General features: G+C 43.6%; 1 protein-coding gene across 4 annotated transcripts in view; it reads right to left on the minus strand.

Moving 5' to 3' along the window:
* EEPD1 (endonuclease/exonuclease/phosphatase family domain containing 1) overlaps positions 1-17891 on the minus strand; it is a 206860-nt gene that overhangs the window by 25298 nt on the left and 163671 nt on the right. The gene's annotated exons all lie outside the window — the stretch shown is intronic.

Raw genomic sequence — 17891 nt, forward strand, 5'->3', positions numbered from 1 at the left:
TGACCTGGCTGAAGTTGGACGCTTAACCGACTGCGCCACCCAGGCGCCCCTATATTTATGATACTTTTATTGAGGTCATTCTAGTGCCAAGTACTGAACACACATGAATTCATTTTGTTCTCAAAATAGCTTCCTAAGGTAGGTTTTATTATGATCCTCATTTGATGGATGAGAAAACAGAGGCACAGAGAGGCTAATTAACTTGCCCAAGATCACACAGCCAGTAAGAGGCAGTGCTAGCATTTGAACCCAGGCAGTCTGACTCCAGAACCCATGTTCTGTGTATAGCCTTCTTTTGTCTCTGTCGACACAGTTATTAATCAAATAATCATCCACACACAAAACTGTGGCTGAGACGTGGGCCACACAGGAGTGGTTCTAGGAGCCTGTGGCATCCATGACAGTGGCAGTGGGGGTGGGGGTAAGAGGGGTTTGACTTAGTCATGGACGGCTTCCCTGAAGAGGTGATGCTTGAGCTCAGAACCCAAGGATGAGTCAGAGTTAACTGGTTAAAGAGGAGGGGAGAGCAACCCAGGCAGCCGGACAGCACATGCAAAGGGCCTGTGGTGGGACAGACATGGAGAATTTGTAGGCCAGAAAGGTGAATGTGGCTACAGCACAGAGGATGAGGGGCAGAATGGTGGAATGAGCCTCAAGGGATGTCAGAGCCTGACCATACAGAGCTCTGTCTGCCCTGAAGGGAGTTTGTTCCTCCTCCTGTGAACAATCCTAAAATTGACGGAGGGCACAAAGAGATCTGCATTTTTACACGGGTGTAGAGCTGTAGTATACAGTGTGGGCTGGAGAAGGGCCGACAGCCCGTAAGACATGGGGACAGCTTGACTAAAAGGAAAGTAATCACAGTCTGAAAGATAATTAAGAAGGAAGCATAACTTGGCTTTAAAAAAATGAAAACAGGTACTTAAACCAATACGACCGAGTACGGGAATATTCACAGCAGCACTATTCACAACAGCCAAACGATAGAACCAGCTCAAATGTCTGTCAACCAATGAACAATAAACAAAACGTGCTGTATCCATACAATGCACCACCAGCGACCCACAGGAAAGGGATGACCTATTAATACCTGCTACGACATGGGTGAACCTCAAAAATACACTGAGTGACAAAGCCAGACACAAAAGGCCCCAAATTGTAGGATTCCATGTATATGAAATGCCCTGAATAGGCAAATCCATAGAGAAGGAAAGCAGACTGGTGGTTGCCAGGGGACGAGAGGAAGAGGATACTAGGTTTCCTTCTGGATGACGAAAATGTCTTGAACGAGACGGATGTGATGGTTGCACAACACTGTGAATGCAGTAAATGCCATCGGATGACACACTTTCAAGTGAACTCTGCAATGGTTACTTTTTTGGTATGTGAATTTTACATCAATAATAAAGAAAGTGAGGGCACCTGGGTGGCTCAGTCGGTTGAGGGTCCAACTTCGGCTCAGGTCATGATCTTGTGGTTCATGAGTTCGAGCCCCACATCGGGCTCACTGTTGTCAGTGCAGAGCTCACTTTGGGTCCTCTGTCCCCCTCCCTCTCTGCCCTTCCCCTGCTCTCTCTCTCTCTTTCTCTCTCTCTCTCTCTCAAAAATAAATAACACATTTAAAACAATACTAAAGAAAGTGACTTGGACAATGAATTGGATGTTGAAAGTAAAGCAGAGGAACCACTGTTCATTCAACACACACCAGGCGCTACACCAGGCTACAGCTGTGCCTGCTGGCTGTCCCTCAGGAGCCGTCCATCAGGGTGTCAGTTCCACCCCCAGGGAGGCCACCTCTGCACAGGGACAATCCAGTGTTTCACCACATGGTCACTGAGCACCTGGAAGAGGAGAACACCACCCAGCAATTCCTGGAATAGAGGCTCTCTGAAGCTCAAAAAAGACATTTTTAGGGCAAATAAAATAAATACTTTGTCCCAAATTAGCACTAAACTTGTGAGTAATGATTGAAACTAATTATTCTAAGTGGAAAGCAGGTCTGAAAATAGCAATGCGTTTTGGAGGATTTTGCAGCTATTTTAGGAGAGTGTAGGAAAGCTGCAGGCAGAGTGAAGGACCCCAAGTCAGAGTAGAAACACCATGATGGCCATGCCAGGGTTTGCCCTGAATATGCCGCTCCGTAGATTCTAACATTTTTACCTGGCTCGAGAAACACGCCAAGGACGAAGGTTGAAAGAGTTTCATTTGTCACTTCCTAATGAAATGCTGAACTGCAATTTTGCTGTGAGATGTCAACCATATATGTTACGATGTTTTACTTGTAGGCAAAAAGGCACCTGACCCAAGCTTGTAAGGTGACAGTAACATTTCCTAAGACAAACCATGTTGGTTTAGCCTACCGGAGCTCTTCCCTTTCTAGAATTTTCTTCCGTTTTAGATATTTTCAGGTGACAGGCTCAAAGAATGGGTAAGATGGGTACCAATTGGGGAAACAGTGTTTCTAAACCCCCCTCCCCCCCCAAAAAACCATCCAACAGTACAATGTATTAATAAGAGTTTTTAAAAAAAATCTTTAATGTTTATTTATTTTTGAGAGAGAGAGACAGACCATGAGCAGGTGAGGGGCAGAGAGAGAGGGAGACACCGAATCCAAAGCAGGCTCCAGGCTCTGAGCCATCAGCACAGAGCCCGACGCGGGGCTCAAACTCACGGACTGTGAGATCATGACCCGAGCTGAAGTCAGACGCTTAACCGACTGAGCCACCCAGGCGAGTATTTTTACTTCTGAGGTTTCAGATATGACAACAGAAAGGGTTGGGGACACAGAAAAGGAAGATGGGAGGAGAGGAAAAGCCGAGACAAGAGGGTAGGTACTTACATTCAAAGAAAATAATCCAAAGAGAAGCAGAACAAAGCCCATGGTTTACACCAGCTCCCATCCCTACCCTCCTATGAGAACACCCACTTTTTTTTCAGCCCCAGAGATAGATTTTCTCAGTCCATAAACACTGAAGACTCATTCACTCTTAGACTCACTCTAGGCTGCAGAGCTCCCAGCACTTTCCTGTGTGTTCCTGTGAAGCATCCAGAGTTATTTAGGAACCGTTACATTAAACACAAAATTAGTTCTTATGGACCCCCAGGGAAATCGCTCTGGTTGCCATTTTTCTTACAGAATGCCAGCCTTCAGCTATTCTAAATGGTGTTTATGCAGCCTGCCGTCCTTAGCAGCCATAATCATAAACATAAAGACTTCAAAGCCGTGGGTGAAAGTATTACTGATTCATGACTTATTTTATTTTGATTTGCATTATGCCAAATCCTACGCTTTAAAGCCTTCATATTTCCTAAATTATTTCGGGGCAAACCACACAGATTTGACTGTTCTTTTCCGTGTGGGCAGCAAGGGATGGAGAGACCTGTGATTTTTTCACTCCCAGGCACGTGATGACAGCAAGAACTATATAGGTGGCAGTTCATGAAATAGCATTCTCATTTTGGAGAATGTCCTGAGACTCATCACTTCTCAGTTTTCTGTGCTAATGGGAGAAATGGAAAGCCAAATCCCCAAACTATCTTTTAGTCAACCTCCCTTCCCATTACATTTTTGGCCAGGGGCACTTAAAAATAGCCTAACCGCCAGAGGTTAGTTTCACAGGCTCTAGAGCTCCTTTCAAACTACTGGGAGTGGGTAGAGTACAAGCAAACGGGGCACTGCGAAGCGTTACAAAAATAAAGTTGCACACCTGGCAAGGGCCGTGTCCTGGATGCCAGAACAGTGTTCTGCACGGCACAAAGAGAAGTCCACGGTAATGAGTTGTAACCACAACAGCGCTTGGTACTAGACAGCTCACCACGGGGCAAACACTACCACTGGCTCGGACCCACGTCATGGCTCGAGAAATGGGGAATGTGGGGCTGGAGGGATTAGGATCACCCAGAGGGCAAGGGGCTGAGCCAGGACCCAAATCCATGTCCATCTGACCCCATTGTGCCCTTCAGCTTCCTGCTGTGGCAAGTACAAGGTGAGGAGTCACATGATCCATCTTGTGTTTTGGAAGGGTTATCTGGTAAGCTTACAAATGAGGAACTGAAACAAAATTAAATTACAGAGACCAAATCATCCTTTTATATGTTTTTTCAAAAGTGGTGTTTTTTTGTTGTTTTGTTTTGTTTTGTTTTGTTTTGAGAGAGAGAGAGAGAGAGAGAGAGAGAGAGAGAGAGAAAGCATGAGCAGGGAGCAGGGGAGGGACAGAGAGAGAGGGAGGGACGGAGAGAGGGAGGAAGGGTTGGGGGGGAGAGAGGGGAGGAGAGAGAGGGAGAGAATCCCGAGCAGGTTCTGCACTGTCAGCGTAGAGCCCGATGCAGAGCTTGATCTCACGAACCGTGAAATCATAAACTGAGCCTAAATCAAGAGTCGGATGCTTAACTGACTGAGCCACCCAGGAGCCCCCTTTTATGTACCTTAATTTTTCTTTCTGCTTCCAAGCTTTCTAGAAATCTCACTTCTCTAGCCATGGTACAAATACTGATCAACTGACTTGAACTTTATTCAGGTAGAAGCTATGCAAGTGCATGCACACACACACATTGCGTTTTTTCATAAATAAAAGCAAATTAAGTGCTGTTACTAAATAAATTAAGTACCAAAAACAACATTAAAAAAATGTCCCGGCCACATCCTGAAATGAAGCCTAAAAATACATGTTACTTCTTTCCCTCTTATTTTCAAATATAGCCACACAAATGAAGTGCATGGCAAGGATGTCTGGTAAGGACAAATAAAATGAACAATCGATATGTAGCGATTTATTCTTCAACTAGAGGTTTCAGCCAGGTGGACACAAGAAGGGAAGACAAATCTTGCCTGACACAGAAGATTTGCAGTAATACAGTCACAATTTTGTAATCAACATGGGGAAAGGCTTTAATCTCCCTCCACTGCTCCCACCCGCCTCTCCAGAGCTGGTGCAAATGCTGAAAATTCAGGCAAAAAAAACAGAACTTGTCACTTTCCCTTCCAAGTTCAGCTCTTTGGCTTGTAAAGCCAAAGCTCTGGGGATCTTGCTTTAGTCCTGGGCACTTCTGATTCCTGTGGATCCCCAGGGCTGGACACATCAGGAAGACGCTCCGTGTCTCAATAATGACACTACAGAGCCACTTAAAAAAACCTCTTGACTGGCTAGTGGTGTAGGAAGCCACCAACAGATAACTAGGAAAGCAGGTAATTTTAGAATAATGCATATATGGGGAGCTACTTTGTTTTCTCTGGCTGCCTTCTTTGAACCTAGTTAATTCTGTCTGTGAAAACGGGTCTGCATTTCATGGACCAGAGTCAGGTAGGACAGGCTGGGGGCGAGGCAAGGAGTGTAGGACAGCAGACTCAGAATGCAGAGGAGGAACCAAGTCTAGGATCTAGAAAGAGGTCTTGGATTGTGTTCACAAGGGATGTCAGTACACTTTTCTGAAATTCTACCAAGATAGATCAAAGTCTCTGAAAGCAGGTTGGATGCTTTCCCAGAAGTTTGGAATCTTGTTAAGGCCCAAGCTCACCATTTCAGTGCCTCCTGAAGGTTAATAAAAAAAATATTTTATCAGCTGTAGGAATTACTCATTCTAAATGGGTAGTTAACAATCTGATAGATTTCTCCACTGAATTAATTCAAGCCTTAGTGACCAGCTCAATCAGGACAATTTTACCTGCTGAGAACACGAGAATAAATGTTTTTAGCGACAGAGCAAAACAGTTTTACCTGCCTGCCCTTCTGTTTCATTTTAAATGACAAACTAACCTTAACTTTGCCTCTGTTTCATTTTAAATGACAAACTAACCCTAACTTTACTAAGTACACAGTCATGCTCTTAAGAAATGAATGAATGAATGAATCATTCGTGAAAAGTCTCAGAATTCTCTAAAGAAGTGAACTGAAAGTTCTCTCAGTACCAACTCATTGTTAGCATTTCCTGATAACAGAAGCATTTGAGGGTGGACTAAATAAGACAGGAAATTGCATGTAACTCCTGTCACATGGCTAAGTGAATGTTTGTACAAGGTGGTGGCTACATGCAACAATTCTGAAGGGAGTGCAGTGAGTTGAGCACACTTTCTCTCTGTGGAAAAGAAAATAGAGGGGCACCTGGGTGGCTCGGTCGGTTGAGCATCCGGCTTCAGCTCAGGTCATGATCTCACAGTTTGTGGGTTCGAGCCCCACGTCAGGCTCTGTGCGGACAGCTCAGAGTCTGGAGCCTGTTTCCAATCCTGTGTCTCCCTCTCTCTCTGCCCCTCCCCCACTCTCACTTTGTCTCACTCTGTCTCTCAAAAATAAATAAATATTTTTAAAAATTTAAAAATAAATAAATAAATAAAAAAGAAAAGAAAATAGAGTCAAGAGACCAACAAGATCAGAGGAGAAAGTGCTTAGGATATACTGAAGGACAAACAGAGCCTTTCAAGTACTGAAAAAAATCCCAGAGCAAGCCTCTTCCCCTCTTCCCAGCCAACAGATGGTCTAGGACAGCAGTTTTTAAACATTTTTGACCATGAGCCATAGCAATAAATACATTTTTATATGGCAATCTGGTATATTCTATTTGTCTGCCTGCCAACTGTGTATGTATGCATGGAAGTATGTATGTATCCATGTACCTATCCATCTATCCATTCATCCATCCATCCACCCACTCACCCCTCCACCCATTTGTATATGCATGTAAGATAATGATGCCAAATAGTAATGTGAACCCACAGGAACAAATGAAGAAAACTGGAAATAGTAAATAATAAGGTTAATGGAGCTACTGCTATAAATAGATACTTGTTCTCCTTTCTTCTCTCATCTTCTTTAAAAGACATAATAGTATATAAAGTAATGACTATAATAATGTCTAGTTGGGTCTGTAGCATAGTAGTTAAATGTAACATGTGTAGCAGCAACAGCTTCGAAAGGGAGAAGAGGGAATTCAGCTATATAGAAATAATGTTTTATCTCTCACTGAAATTGTTAGTACAAATCTGAAATAAGTTAGTATAAATCTAATAAATTAACATTTATATGGCAAATTCAACAGCAACTACTAAGAAAATAACTCAGAAAGCATAGTGAAAAAAATCATTATGGAAATTAAAATGCTACAGTAGAAAGTATGCACTTTATGCAAACGAAAGCAGTGAAACAGGGAAAAAAGGAACAAAAAGACATAAGATATAGAAAACAAAAAGTAAAATGGGAGCTGTAAATGTGACTGTATCAATAATAACATTAAATGTGAATGGATTAAATAACCCAATCAAAAGGCAGAGACTATCAAATTGGGTAAAAAAACAATATCCAACTTATCCTGGGAACAGGAGATACAGATAAGATTATGAGTAGGTTGAAAGTAAAAAGACAGAAGAAGACACATGATGCAAACAGCAACCATAAGGAAGCTGGAGTGGCTAAACTAATGTTAGAAAAATAGACTTTAAAATGAAAGCTGTTACAAGAGATAAAGAGGGACATTTTATATTAACGAAAGGATCGTTCAATCAGAAAGACATAACCATTATAAATATATATGAAACAAATAAAAAAACTCCCAAATACATGAGACAAAACCTGACAAAATTGAAGGAAGGAACAATAGTTGGGAACTTCAATACTCCGCTTTCAGTAATGGTTAGAACAATTAAACATAAGATCAACAGAAAATAAAAGACTTAGGCAATAATATCAACCAAACAGACCTATAAACATTTACAGAACACTCAGCCAAACAACCCCAGATACACATTCTTCTCAAGTGTACATAGAACATTCTCCAGAAGAGACCACATTCTAGGCCATAAAACAAGCTTTGATGCATTTGAAAGAACTGAAGTCAGGCTCAGTCAGTTAAGTGGCCAACTCTTGATTTCAACTTAGGTCATGATCTCAGGGTACATGGGTTCAAGCCCTGCATTAAGAGTCTCTCTCTCTCTCTCCCTCTCTCTCCCTCCCCCACTTGTGCTCATGCCCTCTGTCTCAAAATAAATAAACATCTAAAAAAAGGAAAGAAAAAACAAAAGGACTGACGTCAAGTAAAGCATGTTCTCTGACTGCAGTGGAATGGAATAAAATTAGAAGTCAACAGCAGAAAGAATTTTGGGAAATCCACAAATAAATGGAAATTAAACAACACACTTGTAAATTACCGTGGAAAGAAAGAAGTCACAAGGGAAACTACAAACTCCGAGATTAATAAAAATAAAGATGCAACATACCCAAATTTATGGGTGTAATCTAAAACAGCGCTTAGAAGAAAAATTTATAGCTGTAGATGTTTATATCAGTAAGGAAGAAAGGTCTGAAATCAATAACTTAAGCTTCTACTTGCAGACACGGGCTGGTGGGGGGCGGGGGGGAAGAAAATCAAACCCAAAGCAAGGAGAAGGAAAGAAATAAGAAAGATCAGAGCAGAAATGAATGAAATAGAAGATAAAACACAATGGAGCAAATTAAAAACTCAAAAGTTCTTTGAAAAGCACAACAAAAAAATGAGAAACCTTTAGGTAGACTGACGAAGGGGGAAAAAAAAGAGAGAGAGAAGACTCGTGATTTCCTGCCTGAACTCTAGCTGCTCACACAGACTGGGCAATGCAATCAGGGGGAAAAGCTAAACAGATGTGGATCTCACCCAGCGCTGGTTTCTTGTTTCCAGGGTTGACTGCTCTCCAGTTTCTGCCTGCTTTTGGTAGCTCTTAGTGCTTTCAAATAGTTGTTTGCATTTTACCCAGAGTTTATAATTGTTATTTGAGGGAAGTTTATACTGATATAAGCTGCGGTGCCATTTCCAGAACTGGAGACTCCAGATACCCTCTTGAAGAGGAAAGAGGGCATCTCAAGCAAAGAGTTAGCACAGGAAAAATATTAACATGGACACGCTATGTTTAAATCATGGGCTGGATAAGTGCACAAGACCAGCCTATCATTTATAAGCCACTAGAAGAGGCCAGCAAAAGGCTCTCTACTTAATAATACAATTCTTAGCAAAACACAGAGAGTGGTGATTTTTCAAGGCCCTCTTCACTTTGAAGCCTGAATGAAATCATCTTTCTGCTTTTGTTATAGGCCTTGTGTTGGCCTCTGCCTGAGCTTGAGATCCAAACAGACATGCTAAGATTTCTCCTCTTTTCCTCTATAAATATATAATCAATTAGGAGACTAAGAAATAATGAACTTAGAGTATGAAGCCAAAGTAACGGAACCACCCAGAAGAACAGCCCCAGGGACAACCGTGGGTAGAAGGCAATAGTGGGTTCAGACGCACCTAGATAAGACAAGCTTCTGATACAATCCCTTTCCTTTTCCCACTCCCAAATTCCTAGCGTTGTATCTAAATGGCTTCAAAATGCTATGAAATGTTTGTTAACATAAAATCATTACGCATTCATTATAAAAACAGAACTGTTGTACAGAAATTACTAAAAATGCGTAAGTGCCTATAAAATTCTTAAGTTCTATATCAAACCAGTTCATAGTTTTTTTTAAGAAAAGCAAAAAAGAAGAAGAAGAAGAAGAAGAAGAAGAAGAAGAAGAAGAAGAAGAAGAAGGAGGAGGAGGAGGAGGAGGAGGAGGAGGAGGAGGAGGAGGAGGAGAAGGCGGCTTACATAAAAATGCTTTGGCTTAGAAGCTGGCCAGGGTAAGCTATGATTTGTTAGATGAACTGGGCCAGAGGCCAGGTTCCTAAGGGTGCAGGAGAGATGAGGAAGTGTGAAGGCTGACCGTGGAGGGGGGAGAGTTTACATTCAAGAAAACTACCAGCACACGAAAGAAGAGAAATAGGACAGTAGCAAAGAGGAAAGTAGGACAAGTAGGGACACATTTCAGGTTTGGGGACCTGCTACCACAGATTGTTTAACCCCTCCCTTCCCACTGAGCACTGAACTGCCGTTCATTATTCGTAATTAGAAAGCATGACAGAACACGCTTGCTATTTTCTGTTTTTATGGATCATTTCCTTAAGAAACGCTTCCACGAACGGGATCACTGGCACAGGGCAGGGGCATCTCAAAGGCTGACAAAATACACTGCCCAAGAGCTTATGGAAGGACAGTGCCTCATCACCACCCCTCCCCAGCAATGAATGCCGACACTGGTTTTATCGGCACTTTCAACATCTTACAGCATTGCCTAAAATACTTTGCTAATGTACTAAATGTGAAAGAATCTCTTGTTTAATTTGCATATCTTTGATAGCTAATAAAGCTAAAGGGGATGTAAGAATCTTATTTGGGACTCTACATTTTGCTCACTCCATACAAAAGCTTTTCATAAAGACAGAAAGGTAGTGGGAGCCCCGAAACGTACACGGTATCTTGTGATTCTAAAAAAAAAAGAGAGAAAATACATCTCTCTCTTTTTTTTAAATGAACTGTGAAGTCTGGCCCATAATTCACCAAGATGCTCCATTTTCTGGCAGCGAAGGTGCCTGGGGGGACCCCAGCCAACAGCCCTTTGCAGAACGGGGGTGGGGCCCAAGTGTGCAGTTGTTGAAGCAGAGCCGGTGAGGGGGTGGTTGTGGCAGCCGGGCAGTGGGCCTGAGCCAGACTCCACGCGGCGAACAGGGGCAGCCTGTGCTTCACTCACAGAGGCCTCCGTTTCTGCTTCCCGGCCCCTCAAGGAAGGTAAAAAGCTGCCTGCTGGAAGGGATTTGGCCAGAAACATGACTACCGTGAGTTTAATCATGCTTAGACACTGATATGGCTCAACCCACTTAAAAACAAACAAACAAACAAAAAAAACAACTAACAGATACATATATACAGACCATTCAAGATGGCATTCAGATTAAGCTCAGACTACATGAAGGACCAGGCAGGGGAGAAAAAATAAACCCAGAGAGCTGAAGAATCTCATTCTGATATTTTTAAATGAAGACAGAGTGCTTTTTTTTAAAAGGTATTTTTAAGTAGACTTTACGTGAAGATTCTCGAAGCTATTCATGTTGACGCTGAACCTAAATGAAGGGGGTGTCTGCTGCATGTTCTCTACCGCCTCCTTGGCAGGTCCTTGGACCCCCGTGGCCCTCACACAGCTGCGAGTTCCTCCACTCTTGGATGCTCCCCTGGTACTGTCCACATCCGGAGCCCTGAACCTCTAGCTGCCTCCTCCTTCAACCCCAGCCCACATTCTGTTTCCCCTGCTGGACCAAAGGGTCCTCGGGGGAGACAAACATTATATGCTTGTGTCTGTTTTGCTACAAGTCATGCTGTTCAAAGACCTGAGTCTCAGCTCTCCCTCGTCTGGCCAGGGCCTGAGCCTGTGGGTCTGCTCCCACTCCTGCGATATGCAGAGATAGAAGCTTCCACAAAGTCCGCTAAAGCTAATGTCCAGATTAAAGGAGATCACGGGAGATAGGCAGTGGCTGGAAGGGAGCTCTGGAATGGAGTCCCATCCACTGGGGTCCACTCTTGGTTCTACAACACAACTGCTATGGGCCCTGGGCCAGGAGGACATTTCAGCTCCTTTGGTCTCCATGTCCTATCCGCAAAATGGCAGGGTAAGATTCCATGGTTTGAACAGTCTCTCTCAGCCCTGGCATTCTGAGATGTTATATATGCCATTCGAATGCATTTACGAGTGCATTCGAAAGAAATGCAAAGAGAACTCTTCCCTCTTTGGTATGCAGTGCAACTTAGGCACAATGTTAAGTACTCAATTGTTGCACAAACTAAATTAAGTGGAAGTCCAAATCACAGTAAAAAAAACCTCCAAATGCATGGAATGGCAGAGCTAGAACTTATGTATGTACCTGTGTGTATGTTCAGAAAACACCAGCACCGGTTATAGATCTAAGCATTTAGCATCCTTAGGTCACAGACACACATTGATGTGACTGTTATTTACATCCTTTTTCTTTCTGAGAATTCCCGGGAAGCTACTAACTTCCAATTCCAATGTCGCCCGCCCCTAGGGTTCAGCTGCAAAAGTCCCTGACCACCACGTGCAAATATCAAGTTCAAGTTTTCTGCATTCAGGCTTGCTAGTGAAATGCATGCGCTTCATCTCGCATGTAAGGTACCAAAAGAGGTCCAGGGGATCATCCACAGCACCTGTAAGAAAACTAGACTCAGAGTCAGGCTGCAAAGCTGAAATTCTATGAAAAATATCCAGCAGCAGGCATTTTGTCCTGGTCAATCTGGCAAACAGGGAGAGGGCAGGGGTGGGAATTCCTTTTTTTAACATCCTCTAATGCCATCAGCTCAATCTCAAGTCGGGCTTCTCCAAAAAGGAGGAGAAAGAGGTATCAGTGATGATGATGATGATGATCACGACGACGACACCAGGGATGACATCAGTAGCAGGGACAGCATTAGCTACCATTGCTCTGATGCTTACTCCCTACAAAATCTCTTTTAACTCATATACTGTCTTGTTTAATTCTCATAAAAAAATCTCAGTGAGGTAGGTATTACTGTGATCTCCACTCATGTTAAAAAAGAAACCAAGTCTGATCAATAACTTGCCCAAGAGATCTCCTAGCTGGTAAATGTCAGAGCTGGATTCAACCCCAGTCTATGGACCCTCGGAACCAGGGTTCCAGGAGACACAGCACAGACTCGGTCAGCTTGTGATTAATGGCTGAGTCATGGCCTGTAGAGGCTGGGATGGGGATAACACGGGCAATGGTCATGAGCTGGGTGGCCTGAGCCTCACACAGGCAGCTTTTCAGGCAGACTTGGATCCTGGGTTGGGTCGGCCGGTGCTCTGCCCTCTGGCCCGTCCAGTAAGAGGGTGACTCCAGCTGGAGCAAACGGCCAAGCTATTGTTTGCAACTTTGCAGGAAGCTATTTGAAAGGGTCATTGAAAAATGATCTTACTAAATCAAGCTGTACCAATATTTTTATTTCCTTTCATGCAATGCCACATTGAAAGGCATTAGATGGGCCTGTTTATAGAGCCTGGGAAACAAATCTGTGTGCCTTAAGTTCAGAAAAACAAAAGCATCTCACACTTAAAGCAAAGAGAACACAGAGAACGGGATGGTGTGCATCCTTCTCAGAGCAAGTCCTTGCTCTTGGCACCCGATAGATGCTTGATGACAAAGCCCATCTAAATCCAAAACATTTATCAGAGAAATGTCACATGTCCTGACATTTATGCAAATTAAATAATCTTCCCACGGTTCCAAGGTTTTTTAAGACAAAAAATTGGTAGAGAAACTTAGCTTATTAATTGTATGGCTTATAGATTTTTTTTAAGTTTGTTTTTAAGTTTTAAATTTATTTATTTAATTTTGAGAGAGACAGAGACAGTGTGAGCAGGGGAGGGGCAGAGAGAGAGGGAGAGAGATCCCAAGCAGGCTCTGCACTGTCAGCACAGAGCCTGATACAGGGTTTGAACACATGAAATTGTGAGATCATGGCCTGAGCTGAAACCAAGAGTCAGACGCTTAACCAAGTGAGTCACCCAAGTGCCACAATAGCTTATTTTCTACATAAATGACAAATGACTGTCACTTGTCCAGGAAATGGCTTAATGTAGTATCTTTAGAGAAGAGAAATTGAGAGACCTTATCCTACCTGGGGTCCCCAACCTCCACCCCAATCTACTGCACTTAAGACAAATAATATTAGAAGAAGCAAAAACTAGAAGCCTACTGATCTGTGTGCAACTGGGCATGAACTCACCATCACTTCTCCCCGGAAAGTGTGTTTTAATGGTGAGTAGGGCACATGAAACACAGAGGCCCTGAAACCCACTAGGAAGTAGAGAAAATACTAGAAAACAGGGTATGAGAAAAAGAATTTCCCCTCTTCACAATGGGATCAGGGATCAACTAAGAAAATAAAACCCAAGAGTTTTAGGGTGGGAAGGAACCAGGGAGATTAGTTTTATGTAAAGAAAGGGGATCCAAAGAAGGTCCTCTGCCAGGTCCAACAGCCAAACAGGGGCGAGGCTGGGAGGGGACCTCAGCTCTCCCATAAGAGAGCCTCCCCTGAGCTGGCCCTGTGTGCTGCAGAAGCCAGGAAAGCCTTGGCACTTTTACGACAGACAGGCTTTCTACCTGAAACCAGGGGAAGTAGAAGCCAGGCAAATTTGAAGCTAAAATACAAAGACCATAATGCACTATTAGGGAGAAAAAGCACTCGAAATCTTACTGGCTAGGACACTCCAAAACACTGCTGCTTCTCTTCTGCCTTTTATATTATGTTTTACATAATATGATTATTTGACTGGTCATATTGAACCTGCAAGTACCTGTGAGGGAAATGACCCCTCAATAGCTTATATCTTACAAGAGAAAGGCATTCAGGTAACGGGTTCCCATTCTTGGGTCTGTGCCCGGAAGTGACTAGTTCCACCATGGCAGGATCTCAGGAGTGCAGTAATAGCAAACCCCAAAAGCAGATTACCATTGGAAGCCCAGCGGTGAAGATAGTCGAAGAGGTTTGAGGTTTGTAGGATGTGTCTCACTGAGGCCTTTCTGGCTCTACCTATTAAATTAAATAAGACAGGGCGCCTGGGTGGCTCAGTCGGTTAAGCATCTGACTTCAGCTCAGGTCATGATCCCACAATTCGTGGGCTCGAGCCCCACGTCGGGCTCTGTGCTGACAGCTCAGAGCCTGGAGCCTGCTTCCGATTCTGTGTCCCCTTCTCTCTCTACTCCTCCCCCGCTCACTCTCTCTCTCTCTCTCTCTCTCTCAAAAAATAAACACTTAAGGGGCGCCTGGGTGGCGCAGTCGGTTAAGCGTCCGACTTCAGCCAGGTCACGATCTCGCAGTCGGTGAGTTCGAGCCCCGCGTCAGGCTCTGGGCTGATGGCTCGGAGCCTGGAGCCTGTTTCCGATTCTGTGTCTCCCTCTCTCTCTGCCCCTCCCCCGTTCATGCTCTGTCTCTCTCTGTCCCAAAAATAAATAAACGTTGAAAAAAAAAAATAAAAATAAATAAATAAATAAAAATAAACACTTAAAAAAATAAAAATAAATAAATTAAGACTATTTTCTAAATGAAAGGAAGAAGCAGGAAAACTAAAGATAAAAACTGGGTTCTTACCAATAGAATGATGTTTAATTCTCTTTCGGTGTAAAAGGAAAAAACAGAGCTTAATTGGCCACAGAAGCAAAAGTCTGACACCTCAGAAGTTCTCTATTAAGATGGACTAGTCAATAGCAGAGATGGTGACAATGAATGATTCTCCTCAGGACAACTTCTTGGACTTCAGTGCCCACAACTCAATGGGTCTTGTTTGAATGCAGACTGATTCTGGGGGCGCCTGCGTGGCTCAGTGAAGTGTCTGACTCTTGATTTCAGCTCGGATCATGGTACCACAGTTGTGAGATCTAGCCCCATGTCGGGCTCCACACTGATAGCACAGAAACTGCTTGGGATTCTCTCTCTTCTCTCTCTGACCCTCCCCCCTGTTCACACGCTCTCTCTCTCTCTCAAAAGAAATAAACACTAAAAAAAAAGAATGCAGACTGATTCCGGTATCTGGGTAGAGACTGAGATTCTGCCTTTCTAATAAGCTTCAGACGCTGCTGATCTACAGATCACACTTGCAGTAGCAAAGCTCTCCCGCTTACTAAGAACTCTTCTTGGTGGTTCTTTAACTTATCCAGGTGGATGAGAATCCATATGTCACAAGGCTCTTTGGGAACGTATCTTATTCCAGCATATGAACTGGGCCAATCTTGCTGCAGAAGATGGTACCATGGCAGGTAATATACCATGTGTCACTCAAAGTGCCACTGACTACCAAGCTCGTGTCAACTGGCTGTTTCTGGACTTTCCTCAAAATGTTTCCTACTTGGGGGCACCTGGGTGGCTCAGTCAGTTAAGCGTCCCACTTTGGCTCAGATCACGATCTCATAGTTCGTGGGCTCGAGCCCTGCGTCGGGCTCTGTGCTGACAGCTCAGAGCCCGGAGCCTGCTTCAGATTCTGTCTCCTTCTCTCTGCCCTCCTCGGCTGGCACTCTGGCTCTCTCTCTCTCAAAAATAAATAAACTTACAATGTTTCTTTCCTACTTGTCTGGCACATAGAAAGCTCAACAGAGGCCCGTAGTATAAATGAATGAATGAACGAATGAACAAAGGAAAGGTGGAAGGAAGAAGGACACTAAGTGAACTTGGCTCCCACCCTGCCTCTGTGCATATTTGGACCATCTTGTAAATCTTTCTACTTGTCATGTATGGAGATAGGGGAACAATTCAAAACCATCATCAGCCTTGGTGAGAAACGGGAAGGAGGAGGAGATGGGGAAATAATGCGTGTAGCCAGTAACTTATGGGGATCATTGAGCCCCGGGCAGAGTTAAGTCCTTCACACTGACGTAACTTCATCTTCTCAAAACCTCTGTGAACTGGGGATTATAAAGATTTCCACATTATAGACTGAGAAACTGAAGCACAAGAGGGTTACTAACCCAAGACACCCCAGTGAGGAAGGAGGAGGCAGGCTCCGGGCCCAGGCTGCTTGAGCTGCACATTATACACCCCTCTTCACAGCAGCCTCAACACTTAACCCTCAGGGCAGCACTGCTACCCCCCACAGCAAGCCCTGACCCCCTTCTCTGCTATATTCCACAAGCAGTTAGCACCCCAAATTGGCTTGCCTGTGCGGCTTCTCCAAACTGAATATTAACACAGCATTAAAGACCTAATCGTTGCCTGTGTTTTTATTATACTGATACACCTTAGCACACGGACTCCACATGTTTATGAGCTTTGTCGGATGGTTTCTGCAGTTTCCCTAATTGAAGAGCAAAACAAACAAACAAACAAACAAAAAACTGTAGAGAATACTGAGAAGAAAAACTGTTTTTGGAGAGCGCACTTTTACAAGGTTTCAAGAACATACAAAGAATCTTCATACACTCCTTCACCCGGAAGGGCCACCCGCCTGCACTCTGCCCCATTTGCTTTATCATTTATACTTGCTCTTTCCCCCTCTGGCTCACATATGCACACATAGATCTCCACTATTTTGTTCTGAATCATTGGAGAATAAGTTATAAACAGCACACCCCTTGATTCCAAAATACCCCAGTGTATAATTCCTAAGAATAAGTCCATTCTCTTACACGTACTAGTCATCGACTCCGGGAAAAGTTCACGTTGATCTAATACTTTAATCTAATCTACAATCCACATCCAACATTGTCATTTGGCCCAAGGATGCCTTTTCGAGCTGGACCTCATACGTTTTAATGGCTGGATGTCTATTAAGAATTAATACAAGTAATTAAGAATTAATATGAGTCGAGTGCTTTGGCATTTAGAAAGCCCTTCCACGACACCAACTCATTTGGTTCTCGTGGTGCCTCTCTGAGGTCAGGCAGGCAGCATTATCCCTGTGATGAAAATGAGGCTGAAGGAATGTTACATTCAGAGCCAGAGCTCAGCATCCCCTCCCCTCACATCACTGCTTGGTGCTTAAACACTTTGTTTTCATGCCAACCAGCAGACTGACCGCCAATCCAAACATTTAAAATTCTATAAATACAATAATATTGCTTCACTGTTTATATCTCTAACCACTTTCTTTTATGTTAACATTATAGATTCTAATTACTGCCCATAGCTACATACTGAGGAAGAGTCTGAGGTGCCCCAGGAGAGCAGCTTGGTATGAGCTGGGAGGCCCATGGGCTGGCCCTTGGCCTTGCCCAATCTGTTTTCCAGAGCCTGCACCACCATGTGCATAGAACTTGAACTCATAACTGGCAAAGAATCCCCAGATGTGTGCTTGGCTTGATCACAGAAAGCTGAGACACTGGATATCTCTTCCAGAACACAGTGAAACCTAAGTTTCAGGTGGGGAGGGAATTTGCTAATCTTCACAAACAGCCTAGAAAGATCAAACTCGTGAACTTGCCTGCCGAACAGAAGCACTGATTTCGGAAATGGAACCAAGAGGTTCAAATCTTTACTCTGCCACTTAGCTAATTTTCCTTGGGCAAGTTACCTA

This window comes from Herpailurus yagouaroundi, unplaced genomic scaffold, assembly GCF_014898765.1.
Source record: "Herpailurus yagouaroundi ecotype Mexico unplaced genomic scaffold, PumYag 100, whole genome shotgun sequence".
Taxonomy (NCBI): domain Eukaryota; kingdom Metazoa; phylum Chordata; class Mammalia; order Carnivora; family Felidae; genus Herpailurus; species Herpailurus yagouaroundi.